This window comes from Enhydra lutris, unplaced genomic scaffold, assembly GCF_002288905.1.
Source record: "Enhydra lutris kenyoni isolate GAN:26980312 unplaced genomic scaffold, ASM228890v2 scaffoldscaffold107, whole genome shotgun sequence".
In the NCBI taxonomy this organism is placed as follows: domain Eukaryota; kingdom Metazoa; phylum Chordata; class Mammalia; order Carnivora; family Mustelidae; genus Enhydra; species Enhydra lutris.
The window spans coordinates 1073774-1091666 of NW_019154191.1; the positions used below are offsets into that span (position 1 = coordinate 1073774).

The following is a 17893-nucleotide window of genomic DNA, read 5'->3' on the forward strand; positions in this document are numbered from 1 at the left end:
TAATTCAGAAAGATATACACACCCCTATGTCCATTGCAGTGTCATTTATAGTAGCCAAAATACAGAATCAACCTGTGTCATCTATGGATGAATGGATAAAGATGTGGTATATATAACACCTTGGAATACTGCTGAGCCACAAAAAGAAGGAAATCTTGTAATTTGTGACAACATGAATAGACATTGGTGCTATTACACTGAGTAAAATAAGTCAAAGACAAATCCCACATGATTTCACTTGTAAGTGGGATCTGTAAAACAAATGAGTGAAGCAGAATTCATAGATACAGAGAAAAGATTGTAGATTATCAAAAGGGAAGGATTTGAGGTGTGGGCAAAAAGCATGAAGAATGCCAGTTACGTGATGATGGATGGGAGCTAAACTTATTTTGGTGTTCATTTTTGTAGTTTATGCAAGTATATATTTGGTGTATATCTGGAACTAATATATTATATACCGATTTTAGCTGGTTAAAAGGGAAAAAAAAGATGGTAAATAAATAATGCTTGTGCCATTGTGGATTTTTTTGTCATTTAATTCTTAATAAATGAAATAAATAAGAATATTCTTATTTCGTAGGATATAAGAATTCTTAATTCTTTTGTCATTTAATTCTTAATAAACTTATTTTAAAATTTATGTATGGTAAAGTTGACTCATTTTCTTGTATATTTCTGAGTTTAGACAGTTTTGTAGAGCTGTGTAACTGCAGCCAAAACCAAGACTTTGAATAGTTCATCACCCTTCGAAATTCCCATTGCTGCCTCTTTTTAATTCACCCCACTCCTAACCTCTGACAACTGTTAAATCCTGCTCCATACCTTAAAATTTTACCTTTGCTATAATCCCATGTCAATGGAATTGTACAGTATGTACCCTTTTTGGGGTGTTTTTTTATAGTAATGTATTTGATATTTATCCATGTTGTTGAATGTATCAAGTAGATCATTCCTTTTCATTGCTAATTAGTATTTCTGTTCGTCTTACTTATTTCTCCTACAAAACAGTGGTATGAATTCTTTCCCTATGGTTTTGCATTTTTTTATTGTGTCATATATAGTTGTAAAACATTTAGCTTTTTGGGTCTGGATTCAAAGCATTTAAGATTTAACCATGTTGTTGAAAGAATCAATATCTCTTCCTTTTTATTGATGACTGTTCTTTCTCCACCTACCAACTGAAGGACATCTGAATGATTCTATGTTTTGACAGTTATAGGCAAAGCTTCTATACACAATCATGCCTGTATTTTTTTATTAACACAAGTTTCTAAATATCTCAGGTAATATATTCCTGTTTTCTGAGCAGAGGCTCATAGAACAGACTGAAACACAACCTCAGTCTTCCTGTATAAAGGCCTATTTACTTAGCCTAGAGTTTCAGCCTAAGGAAATGTTTCTGGTTACCCACATATGTAGAGGCTAAGGGGGCATACCCAGGGAATGTAAGCAGCAAAGCACCATCTTGCACACCCCATTGGCTTTGCTACAGCTTGACTAGACTTCCCAGAAAAGACCTTATACACTCATCTGGAGCCCTGATTTTTGCAACTCTCATCCAGGGGACACCTCCAGTTCACCTGGTCCAGAAGCCAACAGGGATTATGGTTAAGGCCCCACAGAACTGTATGTATTTATTTACATTAAAAGCTGTTTCCTGGGAGTCTGGCTTTCAGTAAGCCTGAAACTAGGTGCTAATTGAGGTTCATCCACTTGATTATTGACAGGTCGTGACATATTTTCAGGAATCGGGGATATCAAGAGTAAATCAGGTGGTTTGGGTGATCATAAATGTGCAAAAGACAACTAAGAGCTAGGACAAGGTTGAACAAGAAGGATAATCACCTACTCAAAGCCACTTCTTTAAGGCTGAGAGAGGTGGCTGTTACACCTAATACATAGAAAAACACAAAAGTAAATTGAGGATATAGAGAAGTATGTTTCAAATGAAAGTAAAGGACAAAACCTCAGATAAAGACCTACTGTTATGGAGATAAGGAACCTACATGACAAAGAATTCAAAGTAATGTTCACAAAGATACTCACTGATTTTGAGAGAAGAATGGGTGAACACAGAACTTCAGCAAAGAGAAAACAAGTACCAAACAGAAGTCACAGAGCTGAAGAATACATTAACTGCACTGAAAAATACATGAGAGTGGTTCAGTAGCAGACTAGATAAAATAGAAAGATAAGTAAGCTGGAAGGTGAGACAATGGAACTCACCTGGATGGAGCAGGAAGAAGAAAGCACAATAAAAACAAATATGAAGGTAGCTTAAGAGACCTCTGGCAGAACATCAAGCAGAATAACATTCACATTATAGGGATCCCAGAAGGAGAAGAGAGTTAGAAAAAGGGGCAGAAAATTTATTTGTATAAATAATGTCTAAACATTCCCTAATGTAGGGAAGGAAACAGACATCCAGATCCAGGAATCCCAGAGAATTCCAAGTTGAATAAATTCAAAGAGAGCCTCACCAAGACAAATTATAATTAAAATGTCTAAAGTTAAATATAAAAAAGAATCTTAAAAGCAGCAAGAGAAAAACAACTTGTTACATACAAAGGAAATCTCATAACGCTGTCATCAGATTTCTCAGCAGAAACATTGATAGCCAAACGGAATTTCGAAGTGTCATATTCAAAGTGCTGAAAGGAAAAAAAATGCAAGTAAAAATATTCTACCCAGGAAGATTATCACTGCAGCTTTGAAGGAAAGCTAAAGAGTGTTCCAGACAAGCAAAAGCTAAAAGAGTTCATTACTTACTAAATCAGACTTACAAGAAATATCAAAGGGACTTCTTTACTCTGAAAAGAAATGGCAGTAGTTAAGAACAAGAAAGCATACAAAAGTAAAAATCTCATTGGAAAAAAACAAATATAGAGTTAAAGTAATGGTGAAGTCACTTGGAAATTTCTATAAAGATTAAAAGGGAAAAAAACTGGTGAAATTAAAACTATGATCATTAGTTGTGGGATTTATAAAATAAAATGTTAAAAGTGACATCAAAACCATAAAATGTGGGGAGTAAAAATGTAGTTATGGAATGTGTTCAAGTTTAGTTGCTATCAACTTAAAATAGACTTATATACATAGGATCATATATGTGAACCTCATGATAACCACAGTGCGAAATCTGATAAAGGAAGTTTTCACCTTTTAATGTTTGTGAGGCTAGGGGCGCCTGGGTGGCTCAGTGGGTTAAAACCTCTGCCTTTGGCTCGGGTCATGATCCCAGGGTCCTGGGATCGAGCCCCACATCGGGCTTTCTGCTCCAAGGGGAGCCTGCTTTCTCCTCTCTCTCTGCCTGCCTCTCTGCCTGCTTGTGATCTCTGTCTGTCAAATAAATAAATAAAATCTTAAAAAAATAGGTATTTAATGTTTGTGAGGCTGGGTCCTAGGCTCCCAGGGAAGTTATACTTCAATATGTACCAAGGTCAAAATGATTTGGCAAAACCTCAAAGCATGGGTTCTATTTCTGGCCCAGTCACACATTATACATCTGCTGCATTAAAGAAAATAACCAAAAAGGAGCATTCTAAACACAAAAGATAAGACGAAGTCAGAAACTTCCTTGATTCCCATATATTAAAAGTTATACAGCCCATAATATACTAGAAGCTAAAGGTCTACAACTAGCTTAAATGTTCTTTGTGTAATAATTTGTAATGTTTATGTAAAAAATTTATATAACTGTACACTAAATGTTCCCACACTGAAGTAGTCTTTTCTTTGTAAGGAAGATTGTGTATACCAGACAGTCCTAACTTGAGCTCAAGTAAAACTCCCCTTCCTTCCTTCCTTCCTTCCTTCCTTCCTTCCTTCCTTCCTTCCTTCCTTCCTTTCTTCTGTAGAAATTCTAAAAGGGTTATTTTGTGTCAATAAAAAACCACAAAATGTAGTGTAGGGAGTAAATATGTAGACTTATGGAATATGTTCAAATATAAGTTGCTATCAACTTAAAATGGACTTATTTACATAGAATCATATATGTGAACCTCCTGATAACCACAATGCAACATTTTATAATAAATACACTAAAGAAAGTGAAAAAGGAATCTACACATTAACACTAAAGAAATTCATCAAATCACAAAGAAAGAAAAAAAAAGAAGAAAGGATCACTGGGGAATTACAAAAACAACCAGAAACCTTGGAACAAAATGGCCGTAAGTATGTACCTATCAATAATTACTTTAGAGGAAACAAGATGGCGGGGAAGTAGGAGGACGTGCCGTTTCAACCTGTACCCTAAAGTGAGCTGATTACCAACCAAAGAACTCTGATCACCCATGAAATCAGCCTGAGATTAGAATTACACACTTTTGGATCTCTACAGGGGCAGAAGACGCCAGTGGGCAGGTAAAGCGGAGTGGGAACATTGGAAGATAAACCAAGGGGGAGGGAGCCACCAGAAGTAACCCATTGGAAAGTAATACCCCAATACGAGAGTGCCCTGTGATTGGGGATGAGCATTAACTTGGAGTCTGGTTGAAAGCAATCAAAAAGAGCAAAGGATCTTGGGGGGAAATTGTGGGAATCGGGGCAGTTAGGGACAGGGGCTTAAGTCCCTGGACCCAGGACAGCCACCTCTGGTGCTGAGCCAGAGAGAGTGCAGCAAAGAAACTGGGTCTTGGTCCCTGAGCCACCAGCGTACCTGAGAGCATCTGGGTGGCGGCTCCTGTGAGGGGCAGGGAGCCTCGCCAGCCAGCTGGCAGAAACACAGCCTTTTGCATTCTCCACCTGTGTGCCATGCTACCAGAGTCTGAGTCGTGCCCCACAACTCCCCCTGAGAGAGGTGCGTGCAGGCGCCATCCAGCAGAACCACAGCCTTTTGCACTCTCCGCCGCACTACCAGAGTCTGAGTTGAGCCCCGCACCCCTCCCTGGGGAGGTGCATGTAGGCGCCAGCCTGCACTCTCTGGGACCCGGAGAGTCAGAGCACTCTCAGGCTGGACCAGTGGGAAAATCTCAGTGTGCTATCGCTGCTTGGGACCTCTCTGACGGTTTGGAGTTGCCCAGACAGCCGCGGCTATTGTGGTTTTGGGTACAAGCAGGAGTTCCTGTGTCCCCAGAGACCATGACCGGGAACATGCTCTGCCAGTGGCCGAGGGGGAATTTATGTGCTCTGGAGCACCCAGAGGGGAACAGACTGATGCTTCTCTCTGAGAGGGAGGTTTGGGTGCAGTTTGCTTTCCTCTAAACCCTCAAAAACCATCAAAAGCTGCCAAGGTGAGAGAAACAAACAAAAAGCCTCCAGAGAACTAAAGCCTGAAAAACCGGTTTCCTCAGAGCCCACCCCCTTGATGGGGGCAGGATAACTTAACTCAGGGAACAGTGCCTGAAAAACCTCGAGGCAGGCCCCTCCCCCAGAAAGCCAACCCCAAAAAAAAGAGAACCACCACCACTACTTCATAACTACTTCATAGATGCAGCTTTTATTTTTATATTCATTCCCACTACTCTGGTTCATTTTTTTATAGATAATTTTTTAACCTATTTACCATCACAGTGAGATTTCCAGTACATCAAATTCCATAATAACTTTTTAACCTGAACTTTTTGATACATATACTGTGTTTTTCTTTTGCTTTTCTATTTTTTAATTTTTTTAATTTTGTGATTAGTTTATTCTTTTTTATATTTATTTTTAATATTCATATAGAGTTAAACTTCAAGGTAATCCCCTTTCCCCAATTAATGCTACCCCTATAGGTAAACCAGTTTTTAATCCCCCTTTATCTTAGGAAAGTTGAGTCCTTTAACAAAGATATCAAGATACATCCAGAAAAAATCAAAATAACCTTCCATGCCCACACTGAGAATTTATAACAACTCTCCCATCTTTTTCTTCTGCCAGTGTTTCTGTGTATTTGTGTTTGTCCTGGTAGTATATAAATTTTACACTTGGGGTTCTTTTTGAAAAGGTTTTTTGTTTTGTTTTTATATATTTTTTTTCTCTTGTCATCTACTTTTTTCAGTCTTTTTGTTTGTCTGTTTTTGTTTGTATACTTCATAAATCTTACCTTGGGGCCCATTTGGGTTGGGCCTTCTCATTTATTTTATCTTTCTTTTTTATTCGTCTCTCTCTCTCTCTCTCTCTCTCTCTCTCTTCCTCCCCCTCTCCCTCTCCCTCTCCCTCTCCCTCTCCCTCTTTTCCTTTTTTCAGATGGGTGGGGACTCTTGATTGCTCAGAAGCGTTCCAGGGTGCACCTTGCCTGCACCAGGGTCGATACATTCAGCTACATCTGTTCAGCCATCTCTCACCAAAATAACTAGGAGGAGGAATACCCAACAGAAGAAAAACTCAGAGGCTGGGCCTTCTGCAACAGAGCTAATGGCTATGGACATAGACAATATGTTGGAAAGGGAATTCAGGCTAACAATTATCCAGGCAATAGCTAGGTTGGAGAAAGCCATGGATGACAAAATGGAATTAATGAGGGCAGAAGTGAAAGCCACCAGGGGTGATGTTCACAATGTACTCAATGAGTTCCAATCTAATCTAAAGTCGCTAAAAGCTAGGGTAACTGAGACTGAAGATAGAATTAGTGATCTGGAGGACAAACAGAAAGGATCAGGAGGAAGCCTAGAACAAACAGCTTAGAAGCCACGAAAACAGAATTAGGGAAATAAATGACACCATGAAATGTTCCAACGTCAGAATTACTGGAATCCCTGAGGGGGAGGAGAAAGAAAGAAGACTACAAGATATAGCTGAACAAATTCTCCATGAAAATTTTCCCGATCTCGCTAATGGAACCAGCATTCATATACTAGAGGCAGAAGGGTCTCCCCCCAAGATTATAGAATCTAGAAAGACCTCAAAACACATGAAAGTGAAAATGATGAATCATAATTGTAGACAGGACCTCTTGAAAGTAGCTAGGACAAATAAGTTCCTTACATATAGAGGAAAGCACATGAGAATAACGTCAGACCTGTCCACAGAAACCTGGCAAGCCAGAAAGGGCTAGCAAGACCTATTCAGGGCACTAAGTGAGAAGAACATGCAGCCAAGAATACTTTATCCAGCAAGACTGACATTCAAAATGGATGAAGAGATAAAGAGGTTCCAAGACTGGCAAGGTTTAAAAGAGTATGTGACCACCAAGCCGACACTGTGGGAAATATTAAGGGGTGTCCTATAAAGAGGGAAAATCCTTAGAATATCATTGAACAGAAATATATGGAGACAATCTACAGAAAGACTTCAAAGGTAACACGATGTCAATAAAAATGTATCTCTCAATCACTCTCAATGTGAATGGCCTAAATGCACCCATAAAATGGCACAGGGTTGCAGATTGGATAAAACGACAGGATCCATCCATATGTTGTCTACAAGAGACCCATTTTGAACCTAAAGATACACCCAGACTGAAAGCGAAAGGATGGAGAAGCATGTTTCATTCCAATGGGCCTCAAAAGAAGGCTGGGGTAGCGATTCTCAGATCAGATAAATTAGATTTAAACTAAAGACTGTAGTCAGAAATACAGAAGGACACTACATAATTCTTAAAGGGACTATCCACCAGGAAGATCTAACAATTGTGAATATTTATGCCTCCAATATGGGAGCAGCCAATTACATAAGAAAACTGTTAATCAAGATAAAGAGTCATATTGATATGAATACATTAATAGTAGGAGATCTGAACATGCCTCTCTCAGTAATAGATCATCCAAGCAGAAAATCAATAAAGAAACAAGAGCATTGAATGACACATTGGACCAGATGGACCTCATAGATATATACAGAACATTCCACCTAAAACAACAGAATATTCATTCTTCTCAAGTGCACATGGAACCTTCTCCAGAATAGACCACATACCGGGTCACAAATCAGGGCTCAACTGATACCAAAAGATTGAGATTATGCCCTGCATATTCTCAGTTCACAATGCTTTGAAACTGGAGCTCAATCACAAGGATAAGTTTGGAAGGAATTCAAACAATTGGAGGCTAAAGACCACCTTGCTTAAGAATGCTTGGATCAGGGACGCCTGGGTGGCTCAGTTGGTTAAGCAGCTGCCTTCGGCTCAGGTCATGATCCCAGCGTCCTGGGATCGAGTCCCACATCGGGCTCCTTGCTCGTCGGGGAGCCTGCTTCTCCCTCTGCCTCTGCCTGCCATTCTGTCTGCCTGTGCTTGCTCTCTCTCCCTCTCTCTCTCTGACAAATAAATAAAATCTAAAAAAAAAAAAAAAAAAGAATGCTTGGATCAACCAGAAGATCAAAGAAGAACTTAAACAATTCATGGAAACCAATGAGAATGAAGACACTTCAGCCCAAAACGTATGGGATACAGCAAAGGCAGTCCTAAGGGGGAAATACATAGCCATCCAAGCCTCCCTGAAAAAAAAAAATTGAAAAATCCAGAATACATCAGCTGTGCTACACCTTAAAGATCTGGAGAATCAACAACAAATTAAACCAACTCCACACACAAGAAGAGAAATAATCAAGATTAGAGCAGAGATCAATGAGATAGAAACTAGAGATACAGTAGAACGCATCAATGAAACTAGAAGCTGTTTTTTTTTTAAAGAATAAGATCGATAAACCATTGGCCACACTAATCCAAAAGAAAAGAGAGCCCAAATTCATAAAATTATGAATGAAAAGGGAGAGATCACAACTAACACCAAGGAGGTAGAAACAATCAGCAGAAGTTATTATCAATAGTTATATGCCAATAAGTTAAGCAACCTAGAAGAAATAGATGGATTCCTGGAAAATTATAAACTTCCAAATTTGAACCAGGAAGAAATTGACATCCTGAATAGACTGATATCTAGGAACAAGATTGAAGCAGTGATCAAAAACCTCCCAAAAAACAAGAGACCAGGACCTGATGGATTCCCTGGGGAATTCTACCAAACTTTCAAAGAAGAAATAACACCTATTCTTCTGAAGCTGTTTCCAGAAATTGAAGCAGAAGGAAAACTTCCAGACTCTTTTTATGAAGCCAGCATTACCCTGAAACCCAAACCAGGCAAAGACCCCACCAAAAAGGAGAATTTCAGACCAATATCCCTGATGAATATGCATGCCAAGATTCTCAACAAGATCCTAGCAAATAGGATCCAACAGCACATTAAAAAGATTATCCACCATGACCCGGCGGGATTCATCCCTGGGTTGCAAGGATGGTTCAACATTCGCAAATCAATCAATGTGATAGAACAAATCAATAAGAGAAGAGAGAAGAGCCACATGGCCCTCTCAATTGATGCAGAAAAAGCATTTGAAAAAATCCTGCATCCGTTCCTGATTAAAACGCTTCAAAGTATAGGGATAGAGGGAACATTCCTGAACTTCATAAAACCTATCTATGAAAGACCCATAGCAAATATCATCCTCAATGGGAAAAAGCTTGCAGCCTTCCCGTTGAGATCAGGAACACAAGGATGCCCACTCTCACCACTCATGTTCAACATAGTATTAGAAGTCCTAGAAACAGCAATCAGACAACAAAGAGAAATAAAAGGTATCCAAATTGGCAATGAAGAAGTCAAATCTCTCTCTTCGTGGATGACATGAGACTTTATATGGAAAACCCAAAAGACTCCATCCCCAAACTACTAGAACTCATACAGCAATTCAGTAATGTGGCAGGATACAAAGTCAATGTATAGAAATCAGTGGCTTTCTTATACACTAACAATGAAAATACAGAAAGGGTTGGGGTGCCTGGGTGGCTCAGTGGGTTAAAGCCTCTGCCTTCAGCTCAGGTCATGATCTCAGTGTCCTGGGATCGAGCCCCACATCGGGCTCTCTGCTCAGCAGGGAGCCTGCTTCTCTCTCTCTCTCTCTCTCTCTGCCTGCCTCTCTGCCTACTTGTGATCTCTCTCTCTGTTAAATAAATAAAATCTTTAAAAAAATACAAAAAGGGAAGTTAGAGAATTGATTCCATTTACTATAGCACCAAGAACCATAAGATACCTGGGAATAAACCTAACCAAAGAGGTAAAGGATCTGTACTCGAGGAACTACAGAACACTCATGAAAGAAATTGAAGAAGACACAAAAAGATGGAAGACCATTCCATGCTCTTGAATCAGAAGAATAAACATTGTTAAAATGTCTATACTGCCTAGAGCAATCTATACTTTTAATGCCATTCCGATCAAAATGCCACCGGTATTTTTCAAAGAGCTGGAGCAAATAATCCAAAAATTTGAATGGAATCAGAAGAGACCCCGAATCGCTAAGGAAATGTTGAAAAAGAGACAAAACTGGGGGCATCACGTTACCTGATTTCAAACTTTACTACAAAGCTGTGATCACCGAGACAACATGGTACTGGCATAAAAACAGACACATAGACCAGTGGAACAGAGTAGAGAGCCCAGATATGGACCCTCAGCTCTATGGTCAAATAATCTTCGACAAAACAGGAAAAAATATACAGTGGAAAAAAGACAGTCTCTTTAATAAATGGTGCTGGGAAAATTAAACAGCTATATGTAGAAGAATGAAACTCGACCATTCTCTTACACCATACATAAAGATAAACTTGAAATGGATAAAGACCTCAATGTGAGACAGGAATCCATCAGAATCCTAGAGGAGAACACAGAGTAACCTCTTCGATATCAGCTACAGCATCTTCTTTCAAGATATGTCTCCAAAGCAAAGGAAACAAAAGCGAAAATGAACTTTTCGTACTTCATCAAGATCAAAAGCTTCTGCACAGCAAAGGAAACAGTCAAGAAAACAAAGAGGCAACCCACGGAATGGGAGAAGATATTTGCAAATGACAGTACAGACAAACGGTTGATATCCAGGATCTATAACGAACTCCTCAAACTCAACACACACAAAACAGATAATCATATCAAAAAATGGGCAGAAGATATGAACAGACACTTCTCCAATGAAGACATACAAATGGCTATCAGACACATGAAAAAATGTTCATCATCACTAGCCATCAGGGAGATTCAAATTAGAACCATATTGAGATACCATCTTACATCAGTTAGAATGGCCAAAATTAGCATGACAGGAAACAACATGTGTTGGAGAGGATGTGGAGAAAGGGGAACCCTCTTATACTGTTGGTGGGAATGCAAGTTGGAGCAGCCATTTTGGAAAAAAGTGTGGAGATTCCTTAAGAAATTAAAAATAGAGCTTCCCTATGACCCTGCAATTGCACTACTGGGTATTTACCCCAAATACAGATGCAGTGAAATGAAGGGCCATCTGTATCCCAATGTTTATAGCAGCAATAGCCACGGTTGCCAAACTGTGGAAAGAACCAAGATGCCCTTCAACGGAAGAATGGATAAGGAAGATGTGGTCCATATATAGTATGGAGTATTATGCCTCCATCGGAAAGGATGAATACCCAACTTTTGTATCAACATGGACGGGATTGGAGCAGATTGTGCTTAGTGAAATAAGTCAAGCAGAGAGAGTCAAGTATCATATGGTTTCACTTATTTGTGGAGCATAACAAAGAACACGGAAGACATAGGGAGATGGAGAGGAGAAGGGAGTTGAGGGAAATTGGAAGGGGTGATGAACCATGAGAGACTATGGACTGAAAAACAACCTCAGGGTTTTGAAGGGGCAGGTGGTGGGAGGTTGGGGGAGCCAGGTGGTGGGTATTATGGAGGGCACGTATTGCATGGAGCATTGGGTGTGATGCATAAACAATGAATTCTGTTACAGTGAAAATAAGTTAAATAAAAAAAAATAAAACTAATATTTACTTTAAATGTAAATGGACTAACTCCTCTAATCAAAAGAAAAAAAGAAAAAGAAAAAGAAAATGGAGTGGCTGAATGTGTTAAAAAAGCAAAAAAACAAATCAAAAAGACATATGTATATACTTGATATTTACTTCAGAGGTAAGGACTCACAAAGACTGGAAGTGAAAGGATAGGAAAATATTTTTCATGGAAATGGAAATGAAAAGACAGGTGGTATAGGTACATTCATATCAGACAAAAGAGACTTTGTAACAAAGATTATAGTTAACAACAAAGGAAAGACTCTACAAAATGAAAAAGGGGTCAAGAAGATCCAATACGTAAAAATATATAAGCATGCAAGGTTGGAGCACCAAAATATGTAAAAGCAGATATTATCAGGGAGAAATTACTATATGAAAAAACTGACAGCAATACAATAATAGGGATTTTAACCTGCCAGTTGCTTTCATGGATAGATAATTTCCAGATATATATGAAAACTTGTTTCAGTAAGAAAACATTGATCTTCAATGATCATTGGACTAGATGGACTTTAATAGATATTTATAGGGAGAGAACATTCCATCTAAAAGCAACAGAATATATATTTTCTGAAGTGCACATGGAACATTCTCCCAGATAGATTACATATGAGGCTACAAAACAAGTCTCAATAAATTAAAGAAGGATGGAATATATGAAGCATCTTTCCTAATGACAGTGGTATGAATCTAAAAATTAATTACAAAAAAAACCTGGAAATAGTACAAATACATGGAGATTAAACATGTTACTGGACAACTACAGGGCCATAGGGAAAAAAAATTAAAGGAGAAATAAAAAAATCCAGGGATTAGTGAAAACAGAAATATTATATACCAAAACCAATCAGATGCAGCAAAGAAGAGGGAAAGTTATAGTACTAAAGGCCTACCCCAAGAAAAGAGAAATCTCCAATAAGCAATTTGACTTCATGCCTAAATAAACTAGATAAAAAATCCCAATGTTAGTAGAAGGAAGGTTATAATAGAGGAAATAAATGAAATTAATAGGAAAAGATAACACTAATGATCAATTAAGAGCTGATTCTTTGAATAGATAAAATAAATTAAAACTTTGGACTTGACAACAAAAAGAGAGGGCTCAAATAAGTAAAATCGGGAATGAAAGAAAAGCTGTAGGTGTTAACATAGAAATAAAAGGGTCATAAGAGATTATTATGAAAAATTATAATAAGATCAGCTTCAAACTGATACCAACACCAGACACATAGAGTTAAAAAAAAAATATAGACTAATATCCCTAATGGAATGAGATGCCAAAAACCTCAGCCGAATATTAGAAAATGAATTCAATAATACATTAAAAGGATTATATGGGGTGCTTGATTCGCACAGTCGATTGAGTGTCTGATTCCTGGTTTCTGCTCAGGTCATGATCTTGTGGTCATATAATTGAGCCCTGTGTCCAGCTCCATGCTCTGTGCAGAGTCTGCTTAAGACTCCTTCTCTGCCTCTGTCTCTCTCTCTCAAATAAATCTTTGGGATGCCTGGGTGGCTCAGTTGGTTAAGCATTTGCCTTCAGCTCAGGTCATGATCCCAGGGTCCTGGGATTGAGTCCCAGTTGGGCTCCTTGCTTTGGCTCAGGTCATGGTCTTGGAGTCCTATGATCAAACTCCATGTTAGACTCTCCACTCTGGGAGAGTGTGCTGTTTCCTCTGCCCCTTCCCTTGCTCCTGCTGCCACTTTCTCTCTCAAGTAAATAAAATCTTAAACACATGCACACACACACACACACACACACACACACACAGCTTTTACATCATGACCACATGGAATTGTGAGTAGGCGAGTAAAAGAAATAAAAACATTCATATCGGTAAGAAAGAAATGAAACTGTCACTATTTGTAGATGACATGGTACGATAAATAGAAAACCTTAAAGATTCCACCACAAAACTAACAGAGCTAATAAGAAAGATATCAAGGAAACAACTCCATTTTCAGTTGCACCAAAATGAATAACACAGGAATAAATTTAACCAAAGAGGTGAAGACCCGTACACTGAAAAATAGCAGGTATTGATGAAAGCAATTGAAGAAGAAACAAACGGAAAGACATTCTGTGCTCATGGATCGGAAGAATTAATGTTATTAAACTGTCCAAACTACCCCAGATAAACTACAGATTCAATGTAGTCCCTATTAAAATTACACTGAAATTTTTTACAGAACTAAAACAAGTAATTCTAAGATCTGTATAGAACCACAAAACCTTGAATAGCCAAAACAGTCTTGAGAAAGAACAAAGCTGGATGTATCATGCACCCTGCACCCTGATTTTATTTTATTTATTTATTTATTTTATTTTTTATTTTTCCCACCTATGAGAGAGAGAGAAGGAGTGGTGGGGAGGCGCAGAGGGAGAGAAAGAGAAAGAAACCGACTCCCCGCTGAGTAGGAAGCCCAACACAGGGCTTGATCCCAGGACCTGGATATCATGACCTGAGCCAAAGGCAGATGCTTAACTGACTGAGCCCCCCAAGTGCCCTCATGCAACCTGGTTTTAAACTGTATTACAAAACTCTAGTAGTCAAAACAGTATGGTATTGGCATAAAAACACACATTGATCAATGGAATAGAATAGTGAATCCAGAAGTAAAAGCACCAATATATAGTCTATTTAAAATGGTGTTGCAGGCTCCATAGCTCAGGGGTTAGAGCACTGGTCTTGTAAAATGGTGTTGTGAAACTTGACAGCTACATCCAAAGAATGAAAGTGGAACACTCTCTTGCACTCTATACAAAGTTAACTCATAATGGAATAGAAACTTGGCTCTAAGACTAGACACCACAAAAATCCTAGAAGAAAACTTTGATGATAATTTCTTTGATCAATCTGTTTTAGCAATATGTTTTTTGGATGTGACTCCAAAGGCAAGGGAAGCAAAAGCAAAAATAAACAGATGGGTCTACTTCAAACTAAAAAGTTTCTGCACAGCAAAGGAGAAACAACAAAAAATGAAAAAAGAAAAAAACCTACTGAAAGGAAAACATATTTACAAATCATATAACTGGTAAGGGATTAATATCCAAAATATAGAAAGAGCTCCTACAACTCAATTACAAAGCCAAACCAAACCAAATCAAACCAAACCAAAATAGTTTTAAAAATGGTCAATAGAGCATGCACCTCCTAATCTTGGCATTGTAAGTTCAAGCCCCATGTTGGGTGTAGAGATTACTTAAGAAATAAAATCTCAAAAAATTTTAAAAAGATGCACAGAGGATGCCAATAGACATTTTAACAAAGAAGATATACTAATGGCCAAAAGGTATATGAAAATATTCTCAACATCACTAATTCAGCAGGAAATTGCAAATCAATACCATAGAGATATTTCCTAACACCTGTGGGGATGGCTGTTGTTAAATAGATACCCAGTGTTAGGGAGAATGTGGATAAAAAACAGAAACCTCCTGTATTTTTTGGTGAGAATATATATGGGTGCTGGATCTATGGAAAATAGTACTGAGGTTTTTCAAATTAAAAATAGATATACTGTAGGTAGGATCCAACAATTGCACTACTGGGTAACATTGCAAAGGAAATGGAAACATAATCCATAAAGATATTTCGACTTCTGTGTTTACTGCAGCATTATTTAAATAGGCAAGGTATGGGAGCAACCTAAGTGTCCATTGATGATGAATGGATAAACAAGAAGTCATGTGTGTATGTATGTATACACACACACACGCACACAATAGAATATTATTCATAAAAAAAGGATGAAATCCTATCATTTGCAACAGCATGAATTGAGCTTAGGGGTATTATACTAAATGAAATAAGTCAGACACAGAAAGACAAATACTGCATGATGTACATATGAAATAAAAATAAACAAAACCCAGATTCATGATACAGAGAACAGATTGGTGGTTACCAGAAGGATAGGGCATTGGGGAGGTGTAATTTTTGCAGGAAATTAAGAAGTACCAACTTCCAGTTATAAAACAAGTAAGTCATGTGTCTACGATGTATAGCTTAGGATATATAATCAGTAACATTAAATTTGTAAGGTGGTAGATGGTAACTAGACTTATTTTGGTAGCTATCTTGCAATGTACGTGAATGTGAACTCACTATGTTATACAGCTGAAAATAATGTACTTTATGTCAGTTATATCATAAAAACTAAAAAATTTATACAGAACAGAATATTAGTGTATTTACAGATATGCACAGCTATTGCCACAGTTTTAGAGCTTTATCACATCATAAAGAAACATTTTACCCTTTATCTGTTACCCCCATTTCCCTTATCCCATACCCCTAAGCAACAACTAGTTTACTTTTTGTCTCAATAGATTTTTCTCTTTTCAAAATTTATATGAAGAGATTTGCCATTATATATTTGTAATTCTGTATCTCTCTTTTTTTCTGGGATGTTAATGATATGGATTTTAGATCTTCTCACATTCCACATGACTCTGAGGCTCTGTTCATTTGCTTTTATTTTTTTTCTTTATTTTTAAAAGATTATTTATTTATTTATTTGACAGAGAAAGAAAAAGCGAGAGAGAGAACACAAGCAGGGAGAGTGGGAGAGGGAGAAGCAGGCTTCCTGCTCAGCAGGGAGCCTGATACAGGGCTCCATCCCAGGATCCTGGGATCATGACCTGAGCTGAAGGCAAACACTTTAATGACTGAGCCACCCAGGCACCCCTGTTCATTTGCTTTTAATCATTTTTCATTTTCAATATCAGTTGGTCTTTCTCTTTAAGATTTTATTTATTTGCTGGAGATAGAGCAAGTGTGCACAAGCAGGGAGAGTGGCAGGCAGAAGGAGAAACAGGCTCCCTGCTGAGGTAGGAGCCCAGTGTTAGACTCAATCCCAGCACCCTGGGATCATGACCTGAGCTGAAGGCAGACACTTAACTGACTGAGCCACCCAGGCATACCCATTTTTCATTTTCTTCTTCATATTGGTTCATTTCTATTGCTATATCTTCAAGTTTACTATTTTTTCTGCCATCTCCATTTTCTTATTGAGGCAATCCAGTATTTTTTAAAATCAGCACAGTGTGTTGTACATAAACAATGAATCTTGGAACACTGCATCAAAAACTAATGATGTATTTTATGGTGACTAACATAACATAGTAAAAAAAAAAAACACATTATTTTTGTCCAAAATTATTTACATTTGTTTTTTATGGTTAATATTTTTTGCTGATAACTTTATCATTCTGTTAGTGTATTTTTTCAAGTCTTTATTTTTATTTATTTATTTTAATATTTATTTATTTGACAGAGAGAGAGGGAGAGGGAATACAAGCAGGTGGATTGGGAGAGGAAGAAACGGGCTTCCTGCTGCCAAGCAGGGAGCCTGATAAGCGGCTTGATCCCAGGACCCTGGGATCATGTCCTGACCTGAAGCCAGGCGCTTTAATGACTGAGCCACCCAGGTGCCTCTGAAGTATGTTTATTTTTAACCAAAGAGCATAGTTATAATAGCTGCATGATCTTTGTCAGGTATTTTAACATCAGAGTTATCCTGGAATTGATGCCCATTAATTTTGACTGTTTAAGTATACAATCTGCCTGATTAGATTCAAGTTCTATCTCACCCTCTCTGTGTGACAGTTCCAGCATTAATTATGTCTTCAGATAATTTGGGTCAGAACTCTCCATGTCCTAACTTAATAGTTAGTTTTAGGCCTGATCAGTGGTTTATGTTGCAGTTCATTTTTCAAACCCTTTGATAGGCTTCTTTGATTCTGTTCCACACACATGCAGTTTGTGGTTGAGACCAGGAATTGTGTCTGTTCAGATGCAGAATTAGGGGATCTCCTTTTCCTGTTGTATCTTTTCCATGATATATTCTGTGGATTCTGCAATTCCCATAGGTTCTTTATCCTGATTCTTCTGACCAGAATGGAGTTTCTCTCAGAGTTTTAGTCTTTCATGATGTCACACAGGTTTGTACTGTTAGGGCTGCCCTTGAAGTGAAGGAGAGCATGAAAAAAATAACAGGAAATACCTCCCCTCACGCTTTTTTTTTTTTTAAATCATATGAGCCTCTTTTCCTGGTCTCTTTGATCAGATACGTTTTCTCTTGATTGGGGCTTGCCTTGGAGCACGACTAGGAGTCAAAAGAGAAAAAGAAAATTGGGGG

General features: G+C 38.1%; 1 protein-coding gene across 2 annotated transcripts in view; it reads left to right on the plus strand.

Moving 5' to 3' along the window:
- Positions 1–17893, plus strand: part of LOC111139440 (ribosomal protein S6 kinase A6) — a 183427-nt gene that overhangs the window by 39895 nt on the left and 125639 nt on the right. The gene's annotated exons all lie outside the window — the stretch shown is intronic.